The sequence below is a fragment of the Peromyscus maniculatus genome, chromosome 19 (genome assembly GCF_049852395.1).
Source record: "Peromyscus maniculatus bairdii isolate BWxNUB_F1_BW_parent chromosome 19, HU_Pman_BW_mat_3.1, whole genome shotgun sequence".
Taxonomy (NCBI): Eukaryota; Metazoa; Chordata; class Mammalia; order Rodentia; family Cricetidae; genus Peromyscus; species Peromyscus maniculatus.
In genome coordinates, this window is record NC_134870.1 from 38808372 (window position 1) to 38819807 (window position 11436).

Here is an 11436-nt window from a genome sequence, read left to right on the forward strand (position 1 = left end):
TACCACTCTTGTTGTAGGATCTAGGTCTACATTTGTGGCAAGGTTGGGAAAGGGAGTCATGAAGCCAGGCAGTGTGGTATACACCTTTAGTCCCAGCACTCTGGAGATAGAGGCAGGCTGGTGTCTGAGTTTGAGGTCAGCCTGGTCTACATAGTGAGTTTTAGGATAGCCAGGGCTACACAGAGAGAAACCCTGTCTCAAAAAAACCAATCAGCCAATCAACCAACCAACTAATCAATCAAATAAACAAACCATATCACATGGTTGTGTGCTGCTTACCATGAGAGGTTGTGTCTGCTCCATGCAGACTAAACTTCACACATGTCATTGTTTCACTCTGCCCGTGTCCAAGCCATGGGAAACTGGAGAAACTTATTCCTAGAATCCTCCTCAATCTAGTGCAAGGAAAATCAGTTGTAAAACTATTTAACTCAGCTAGCATTTTCTTTAAAAAGCCCAAACAGCAATGCTTCTCACTACAGAACTCAATGGAAATAAAATGAAGGCTGGAAGAACATTAAATGTTTGACTGATTTTTGTTGTTATTATTATTGTTGTTGTTTGCTCTTGGGAAAAAAATTTAAACACGGATGCGTTGTGTTCTGTCGTCCTGTGTCTAGCTATGCATAAAGGTCTCCTTTCATCATCCAAGATAATTTCAAGTTCAGCAGGAGTAACTGAACTTGGCAACACTGTGGCCATGCTGCTCAGCTCATGTTTTAATAAACAGAATTTACATTGCTAGGTTCTTGCAAAACTAGGAATGATAAACATATGCTTTGCGAGAGAAGTAGTCATTTGCCTCACTCCTGTCTAGGCTAAAATACGATGATTTCCCTAGCAAAGAGAGAGACAAAAAGGCTACCCTGTGTTTAGCAGTGCGTGATAAACCTTGGGACAGCTGGTAGCAGTGTAGGAAAAGGGGGCAGACTCAAGATTGGACAATGAGGAAAGGACCCAAGGCTTTCACACTTGTCGGGGGACAAACACAGTACTTTTACATTTTTATGTATATACGAATGTATGTATGTATGTATGTATGTTTTTTGAGACTGTTTTTCTGGGTAGCCCTGACTGTCCTGGAACTCAGGGATCTATCTGCCTCTGGCTCCTGAGTGTTGGGGTTAAAGGCGTGTGCTACCACTGCCCAGCAGAGGTACTTTAAATAAACAATTTCTTACTACGTTTATTTATCTCCGTGTGTGGCTGCCCACGCCACCGCGATGGTGTGGAAGTCAGAGGACAACTTTTGGGAACCAGATCTTTCCTTCTGTAATGTGGGTTCCAGGAACTGAACTCAGGTCATCAAGCTTGCTGGCAAGCTCCCTTACCCACTGAGCCACCTCACTGGTCCATTTTTCATTCTTGAGTTTATCTTTAAGATTTTTGGAGATCTTTTCATGTAAATTCCTTTTTTTAAAAAAAAAAAAAAGCCAATAATTCCATTAAATTGTATTTTAACTTTGCGATTTCAGTTCAAGATTTGCTTTCATCATAACTTCTGTTTATTCATGGAGCCTTTTACTTCAATTTTCTGTGGGTCCAGTACTAAATATCCACCAGCAAAAGGGAGCTCATGAGGTAAGCCTATGGTTAAATATTATCAATGAAGTGATGTTTTGAACATACGAAGAGACTTCCCTCAAGGCATGATGAATCCTGTAGAATTTGTCACTTCTAAGTAGTAATTATTCTTGACTTTCATAATTACATATCTAGAGCAAAGCTAGAAAGGTTGTCAATGGATCCAGAAGAGTTGCTCAACAAATAAGAATTCTGTTGACAGTGTGGAGTCACATCACTGTCATCACTGGAAAGTGACTACAGCCTTCGTTTTAACGAAACGAGACAGGTAAGTCCCTCAGGAGGGTCTGAAAGAAGAGGACAGAGGCAGGCTTCTGGGACACAACACTCAGACAGACATCTGCTTTCTGAGAACCACCCCACCAGTCTATGGCCCCAAGAAGTGAGAAAGTTTGTGTGTGTGTGTGTGTGTGTGTGTGTGTGTGTGTGTTTGCATATATGGGTCTGTGTGGGCATGCACAGATTATTGCATACATGCATTGGTACAAACACCTATATGCATGTGTGTGTGTGTGTATGTTTGCATATATGAATCTGTGTGAGTATGCACAGATTATGCACACATGTATTGGTACAAATATGTGTGTGTGGGGGGGGGGTTGGGGCTTTGCCCGTGACTGTATGCAAGTGCATGTGTGTGAGTCATACTCAGACACAGGCACTTTCCCCCCCTGTGATGGTGGAGAGTGGGACAGCAGGAAGTAGGCAGGTCTTTCTGTGCTTTTTCAGTTCAGATCAAACCTCTGCAGCTGCAGAGATCCCAGTATCTGGCATGGTGCTTTAAAAAGCACAACAGTCCCCTGACTTGCAGAATTAGAGGCAAGGCAAAGGATGAAAAAAAAAAAAAAAAGATTAGTAGGTTTGGTAGAAGGTAGGGTAGGTTTCTGTTGCTACATTGTATAAACAAGCTGGGAGGCTGATTCTGAACCACCGGGACACAGTCTTCTGGCAGGAGGCTTATAAAGAACCTCTGTGGGAAGAGAAAAAACATCACGAATAGCTGGTGTTGATTATGAGGCCATGGCCTGGAGGGTTAGGGCTGTGCACCACCCTGGAAATGTAAGTTCTTGTTGACATAAGATGGTAAACACTTTCCTAGAAGACAGCAGGGCAGTGCTGAGTGTTCCAAAGGAGCCCCCCAATGAGATCGCCTCTTCATGCTCTAGAACCTCAGCTGTGTTCATCTGGGATGGAGTCCGTAGCTCCATCGCTTACCTGTGGTGGGACAGGTTCCTCACCTTCCATGGAACCCGTCCTTCCAGGGTGAAGATAAAACCTCCTTCTCAGAGTGAGAAATAAAATGATCACAGGGGTGAAAAAAATTTAAATAAATAAATAAATAAAAGAAGAAAGAAAGAAAAGAAAAGTCTCCATTTGCTTGTGGGTTCTGTCTTTGGTGAGTAGTTCTATAAGGAATACCTATTAAGAAGTAGTCTCCCTTAGATAACCTAAAGGATTAGATCCTTGAGTTATGGACATTTCCAGCTAATCACAAACAAAAGGGACCCATTTAGCTCCAGGTCCTAGCTATGCCGTTCCCAGAAACTTACATTTAGTTCATGGGGGGTTGTGGTGGTCTGAATAGGAATGACTCCCATGGACTCATGTGTTGGAGTGCTTGATCCATAGGGAGTGGCACTATTAGGAGGTGTGGCTTTTTTGGAGTAGGTGTGGCCTTGTTGGAGGAAGTGTGTCACTGTGGAGGCCAGCTTTGAGGTTTCATATGCTCAAGTCATGCCCAGTGTGGCACACAGTCTTCTTCTTCTGCCCGCAGACCAAGATGTAGAACTCTCAGCTACCTCTCCAGCACCCCGTCTGCCCACATGCCACCCTGTTTCCTGCCATGAAGATAATGGACTAAACCTCGGAACTGTAAACCAGCCCCAGTTAAATGTTTTCCCTTATAAAGGCTGCAATGGGAGTCTGAAGAGATGGCTCAGTGGTTAAAAGCAATGGCTGCTCTTCCAGAGGTCCCGAGTTCATTTCCCAGCAATGACATGGTGGCTCACAACCAGCTGTAACAGGATCCAGTGCCCTCTTCTGATGTGCAGATGTACACGCAGACAAAGCCCTCATACATAAATAAGTAAATCTTAAAAAAAATAAAAGAACCTAAGAGTTGAGTGGTCATGACGTCTCTTCACAGTAATAGAAACCCCAAGAGAGGGATGAACCATAAGGGAGGGATGTCAAGAAAGATGACATGTTGTAGCTCCAGGATTAAAAGGTCCCAGTGGCCCATCCACTCTGGATTATTAACTTCTCTAGTCTCCTGTATACAGAAGAGTGTCATGGACAGAAGACATGACTTTCATAGCATGGGCATTAGGAGTAGAGGTCTTCTCTTTAGCCTGACTTGATTTTGAGATAATAGCTGAGTAAATTTACCAAATCGTTCAGTCTCTCTGGCCTTTCGTTTCCTTATCTGTAAAGTTGCACTCATGTTTGGAGGATGTTGGGAGGATTAAATAAGTTTATACATGGAAACTGGCTGGCTCACAGCAATTAGTAAACATTGGCTTTGACTGTTAGATGATGATGATTATTGTAAATAAATAATTCCCTAAGCTGGATTTAGAGCATGTCCTTGGTCTGCTGATCTCATTTAAGAAGCTATGGATGTAGGAGGCCTGGAATATTTTGGGTAATGAATCCCATAGTCCTACAGCCAAAATTGCTCCCGGCTCCCCAGGCCAAGAGCCTTACAAGTAATGCCTAGACAAACTGAAAGAAAAAAAAATAATAAAAAGACAGGCGATTCCCATTTCTTCATGACACTTTGGCAGTTTCAAATTTTATCTTCCTATGTATGGGGGGGGGCGGTATTTTACACTATTCTCGTCCTTCCAAACACTTTTCATCTCCACACTCAAACTCAGTCAACACGTCAGTGAAGAACCCTACTGCCAATGCCATTGAGAACATGTGTTCCCTTTGTAATCAAGCTGCATTGTCCACAGTTTGGCATTAACTGTGCCTGAGCCTGCTTTGAAGCCAATGGCTTGGCCTCGGAGAGTCCATTTGCTCCTCTGTCAGATGGTGTGAGGGAGGGGGGACTGTCTCAAATTCTGTGGTGAAGATGATGTGATAAAATGCCCAGAAAGCTTTCAGAACAGGATCGGGGATTGACTAAGCATTCAAGAGGTAGTCATTTCTACAGTGGTTCAGAAACTCTTGCCAGGGAGTCCTGGGAACTGGAAGCCCACAGTGGGAAAAAAAAAAAAAAAAAAAAAAAGGTGCCAGTTTGGAAAGTCTACTACCCCCGCCTCAGAGAACAAGCCCTGCTGCGTGTTTCAGTGGAAATGATCCCTCTCAGCCTGTCTCTAAGGAAGAGGGCAGCCCTACCAGCCACTCCTGTCTTTGTTTGAATGCTGCTGCTGCTGCTGCTGCTGCTGAAGCCAGCCCTGGAACCCCCCCCTCCCCCCAAAGACTGAGGTAGACCGTCCCAGGAGAGGAGGAACAAACCTTAGGCCCTACCTCACAAAGGTAGTTGTATTGCTTCGAGCACCCCTTGAAGTGGTACCCCGAGCATGACACCCATTTTATAAACCTGCCTCCGAGAGCTTGTGTCCCTCACTACGTGGAGGCGGGGCAAGCGAACGGGCTGCTCATTTGTTTAGCTCCGTGGTAGCTAGAAACGAGGCCGTCATTTAAGGGCCACAGTACAAGATAAAATTTACAGGCTGTGTTCAGTGACATGTGCTTTACTGCTGTATTATAATACTGGCTTATTAGAGGGATAGCAAGGACATGTGAAAGACACCTTGGAAGGGTTTCTCGTTGCTGCCTTGACTCCTAATAAAACGGGCTGTCCCCACTAGTCCCTGGCACAACTTCCCTCCATACATCAGTCTGAGGAGGCAGCGGTGGGCTCCCCGCCAGGGTCTCCACACTCACTTCATCTGCCGTGGTTTAAGCACCAGCGTCGGTTCCCCTCAGGGCCTCTAGGCCTTGCAGCAAATTCCTGGCCTCGGACCGAAAGGAGCAAGGGCTTTGTGGGAAAACATGCTAGGAGGGCGGCGGGAAGGCTTCTGGGATTGGGGAGCTGCAGAAGGAGGGGCTGGAGGCAAGAGATGATGATAGAGTGAGACTGGGCAGTGCAAGTTATTAATCAACACACAGCCAAGTCTCCTTGCCAAGAACACACACTAGCTCCGACGCTGCCAAAAGACCTGATGGAGGAGTCGCTATCGGAACTCCAAGCAGTATTCACTCAGGCAGCTAGTTAGAGCAATTAAAAACAAAGTGCAGGTTATGCTAGGGAATAATGTATCACACGGTCCAAGAGCCTCTCAAATACCAGTGATTGATGATGTATTAGTTCATTTGTGTAATATGAGGGATGGTTTTCCAGTTCTCCAACACACAGGGCTCCTTCCTCCATCTTATCCCAAGAGTTAGACCAATAAAGAAATATCCCCATACCTCCTTATGTCATCTTGACACCTGAAATGAATTGACAAGGCTGCACGCAATTCATCTCTCCTTTAATCCTTGGTTGCAACATCCAGGGGATTCGATTGTGCAGCTGTGTCTGCGAACGGTGTGTGTTGATCTCGGTTTAGTGTGATATGAAATCCAGGTGTGTGAGGCTCTGGTTTTACGTGTCTTGCATTAAATTTTTTTTTTTTTTTTTACAGAGTTATATGACATCTGTGTAATGCAGAGTTGGAAAAACTTGACTGTAAGAGACACCTGTTTTGATGGACAGTCAGGCCTTTCTGTGGAAAGGGCAGTGGATATTAGTGGATGGGTCCTGAGCACAGGATTGTTCATATGCTTACCTCCTCACTGACTGTGTTAAGAATTTTGTCTCTGAAGAATGTTCAAGAACTTTTAAGAATTTTTACTCCTGGTGAGAAAAAGCAGGTGAGCATTTCTGAGGCTTGCGTTTGCAAGCCCTGGTAGGTTAAGATTTCCAGGTCTGCCAACTTTTTAGGAATTAATATCTTGAAAACAATTTAAGAGACTTTGCCCCAAAGATTCTTGCTCTCTGCACACAGATGTTTCTGGTGGACATAGATTCTATGACTCTTAGAATGCTTCTAAATGCACACACTTGAGAACATAACAAATGCAGTGAGCCAAGGCAAGATTAGCTTTTAAATTATTCTGTGTGCCAAAGTTATTTGATAAGCTCTATGCTGAATGATTACTGGAAAAAATTTCTTTGCATTGATTTGAATATGCAAAACTTAAATGTCACCACCTAAGTTTATATAATGATGATGATATAATAATTATAAAACTTTATAAACTTTTTTTTTCAAGACAAGAGTTCTCTGTGTTGCTCTGGCTGTCCTGTTCTGTAGACTGGGGTGCCAGGATCTCAGAAATCTACCTGCTTCTGCCTCTTGAGTGTTGGGATTAAAGGTGTGTGCCACCACTGCCCAGTAACATTTTTTTTTTAAACTTCATAAAGAAAATGAATTAGACAAAGTTACTGTAATTCTTACTTAATAACTGTTTTTGTTGTATATACTCTTACTATGTTAAAGTTAAAACCTTTATTTTTATTTAGACCAAAAGGGGGAAATGCTGTGGATTATGCTCATTGTTAATAATAAAGCTAATTGGCCAATAGCTGGGCAGGAGGAGATTGAGCCCAAGAGCCAGATTAGGAGAATTCTGGGAAGAAGAAGGGCAGAGTCAGAGTTGCTGATAGACACAGAGGAAGCAAGATAAGAATGCTCTACGAAGAAAAGGTACCAAGCCACGTGGCTAAACATAGGTAAAAATTATGGGTTAATTTAAGTGTAAGAGATAGTAATAAGCCTGAGCTACTGGCTGAGTATTTATAAATAATATTAAGCCTCTGAGTCAATTATTTGGGAAGCAGCTGCTGAGTATTTAGGAGTTGCTGGCATGACAGAAACTTCTGCTGTCATGTTACATATAAATGGTGATAGAATATGTGTCTTTAAAAACTTAAACATTTTTATTTTATAAGCCAGGTGGTAGTGCACACCTTTAATCCCAGCACTCAGGAGGCAGAGGCAGGTAGATCTCTAGAGTCTGATGGCAGCCTGGTCTACATAGTTCCAGGACAGTCAGGGCTCTGTTACACAGAGACACCCTGTCTCAAAAAGCCAAAAAGAAAAAGAAAAAGAAAACAAAACTGTATATTATGTGTATGGGTGTTTTGTGCACATGTAGGTCTGTGTACCAAGTGCATGTCTGGTGCCCATGGAGACCGGAAGAGAATGTCCAGTCCCCTGGAACATCCTGGTACAGATGGGTGTAAGCTGTCATGTGGGTGCTAGCAAATGAATCCAGGTCCTTTGAAAAATAGTCAGTGCTCTTAACTGCTGAGCCATCTCTTCAATACCCTAGGATATTTTTGAAGCAAGCGTTTATGATAAGAACACAGGAATTACAAAGTTTATTCCATTCAGTGCTACTCTCTAGAGTGTTGGGAAAGTTGACTGAAGCTATGAAAGGAGTCAGGGAAGAGGGAAACACTAGACCAGGCACTGGTTGCTTCATAGCCTTCATATCAGTTCTTCGGACCTCAGGGTCATTTGGACTGGGGAGCTGGCTCTTCATAAGATGATGAATTTATTATAACTTTGCTCACTCACACAGAAATATTTTGATGACTCTTCTGGCCTTTGGTTACTTTAAACAATGTGTAAATGGATAACCCCATGTATAAACCTTTCCAAAAATTCTGTATTATAAACCTTTAATAGAGCCAACTCCTTGTTGAGTTGACGTGTAAAATGTATATGTGCGTTCAAAACTGCCAACTTTGCCTTCCAAAGAGATCGTGCCAATTTATACACCTGCCAGAAATTTCATGAGATGATCTATTCTTCCACGTATGCCAACATAGACACATTCAACTCTTTGGTCTTTCTTCATCTGTTAAATGACAATGGCATTTCAGGCTAGGACTCATTTACCTTTATTTTCTCAAGAGTGAAAAGAAAAACCCACACAAAACAAAACCCCTATTTTATAATGAAAAGACTATTTTGTAATGAAGAGACTATTTTGTAATTTATCTGCAGATATTTACATTTCTGTTCTGTTTATTTTTTGGCTTCTCTTTTTCTTACTGATTTTTATTGTTCTTTACTATTAATGAGCATATCCATTTGCTTATCATGTATGTTGCAAATACGTCCCCCATTTTCCTCTCGTCTTATGGTGCAGCCCTTGCTCTGTAATCAGACCCTGCAAACTTCCAGGCAGTGCCATTTTGAATCGTAAGGGTGGCAGTTTTCCACACTGCTCCGAGGACACATAATAATAGGCAATGGTCAGGTACACACTCGGTGCCTTCCCATGGAGTCTTGGTGTATTTCTCTTGCCCTGAGCATGTTTCCCTCAACTTTGAGATTTCTAGAAATACCTTGATAGGGCTTCATGACAACTGAGATTTCATATGCCACCCATAGTGGCCAGCTCCTGTGTGCTGGGTTCCTTAAGAAAAAGGTGCTGAAGTAGCTACCATCCTATCTGAATGAAGGTGGTCCTTGGGGGAGTGCTTCTGGGACAGGACTGGAGACAGGAAGGAAAGCAGGGGCGAGGGGCGGAAATGGCCACAGCAGATACCATAGGAAGTTCTGGGGTAGGGTGGCTTTGAGCATGGCAGCTCCTTCCAGCTGGGATGATACTTTAGGAAGGACAAGGCTGTCAGTGGCTACACCCATTACTGCTGACAACAAGCCGTGGTGCTCGGAGCTCTGAGCCTCATCCTCCTCTGCCATCTATTTGGCTCTCCCCAATCTCAACTCAAATCTAGCCCGGATCCTGTAGGCCTCAATGCTCTGCCGGCTTTTGCTCCCTCTAGTTTAAGCTCCCTGAGCACCTTTTCAGTGGTGTTGAATAAGGGCCAGTAGCAAGCCGTTGGCTCAAGAGCTTTATATCCTCCCTTGTCCCCACTGGCTCTTTCAGATTCCTTGACACCTTTCACAGAGACGTGGAAATGCTGTAAAAAGCTCGCATGCTTGCAAATAAAGTGAAAGCAGGCACCGTAATTAAAGAGATGACTATGGCTGAACGTTTAACGTGGTTTTGGAAGATTTCAGCTTCTGTGTTGCCGCAGCGAAGGAAGGACGCAGAGGATTGCATTTAATTAGCCCCAGTCCCAGGCGGCTCTCGATTTTCCATGCCTGTTAGCCACTACGCAACAGCATGCCGCCGCTGAGTTGGAAGCGCCTTTCTGGATGGTTTGATAGGCATTGCGGGTCCTCTCAGAGGACCCCTTTCACAGCCCACAATAGCCCGCCTAGCAAAACATCACCACATGTTCACAGCACCACTTTCCTTTTTAAGGCTGCTGTCTTACTGGAATCAGGTTTTTCCCCCGGTGTTGGCTTTGGCTCCCAGCCACCAGCTGCTTCTGTGCCTGGAACATGGCAAATGATGGAGAGTGGATGGTTGCAGCAGATGCTGCTGGTACCCTGCCCACATCCCCCTCAGCAGGCCCGGTTCTGTAGGCTCTCCGTGGCTTTGATCTGTACTCAGAGCTAATGGCCCAGGAGGCAGCCCTCTCCCGGTTCTCTCCTGGAGCAGGGCAACGCTGAGCCTTGCTGAACGCAGTTGCCCAGAGGCCCAAGGAGGACTGGGTCCCAGTGGCTCGCAGTGAAAACCTGCTTATTAACGCACCGCGTTCTGGCTTCCTTCCTTTCCTCATCTCACTCTCCTACTGCTGTTTCCTGGGATCCCTTTCCAACTCAACACTGGAGCTCAAAAGCCTTTTTCTGCCAGAATCAGACAGGCACCAAGGTGTTGAAATTGCCGGGCAGAGGACGCCACCTGGGAAATCATGACCAAAAGTTTATGTCTTGCCTTCTCCCTCTATGCAAAGTAAAAACAAACAACAGAAGCAAAACAAGCAAATACCAACAACAATAAAATCTAGCAACATCTGTTACATTGTCTACAGAGGACAGGTCCTAATTATCTGAACGGGTCTGTGCAAACGGATTAGTTTTTACATGGCTGGCTTTAGAACTGCTTCCAAGGAAGGATTCCAGCCATCCTTCCTACTGATTCTTAACTTGAAGTTTATGTGTGCTCTCTAACTCTTAACATCATACCCAACACATTGACTGGGAATTATGGGAAAGTGGTCTTTGATGGGGAGTCCAGGATGACTTCCAGCTACCCAGAGGCTGGTCCAGATGAACCACATCTAATTTTGATTGTGCAATTATTTTCTCCATGTCTATATCAATACTCTGAGATGATAAAGATTAAAAGGGGGGGTGGGGGACCCGGGCTTGAGAGTTTTACAACTCCTGCAGGAGCTGGGATGTGGCTTCCTATCTGTCGCTTTGATTGGAAATTTAAATCATCTCACATTGCAGGCAATTGGTAGCCTCATAGGGTACAGAATCTGACAGTTTATAGCTCAATCTGTGACTTGCTGACTTGAAAGGAAAAGCAGTAAAAATGAAAATGAAGGGAAACAGATAACCATCAAAGCCCCGGGTCCTGAGATGGTGCATTTTATACTGATCAGATCCGCTGTGAAGTGCTGAAAACCAGCCCTGGAAAGGTTGCTGGTCCCATAGGGCTGCTCACGGTGCATGTGGAGGAGCTAGGCAGGGTAGGATGAATGATACAGGATTTTGTATAAAAATTTAGCATTGCACACAGGAGGATGGCAGGTCCTCATTTCCAAGGTTTCTGCTGCAGTTGCTCCGCATCTTCCAGGGCACATGAGTCCACAGCTACACCATGGGCTTGGTTGCCATGTCCTAGATCATGCGGGAAGAAGGAAACAACAGAGCCAGCAGGTGAGGCTGGGGTCTGGGGGTGGGCATGGGAACGCCTCCGGGTTTTAGATTTTGATAGTTGTTCTTTGGGGGTGATCCTGTATGCTTGCCTTGTCAAAGT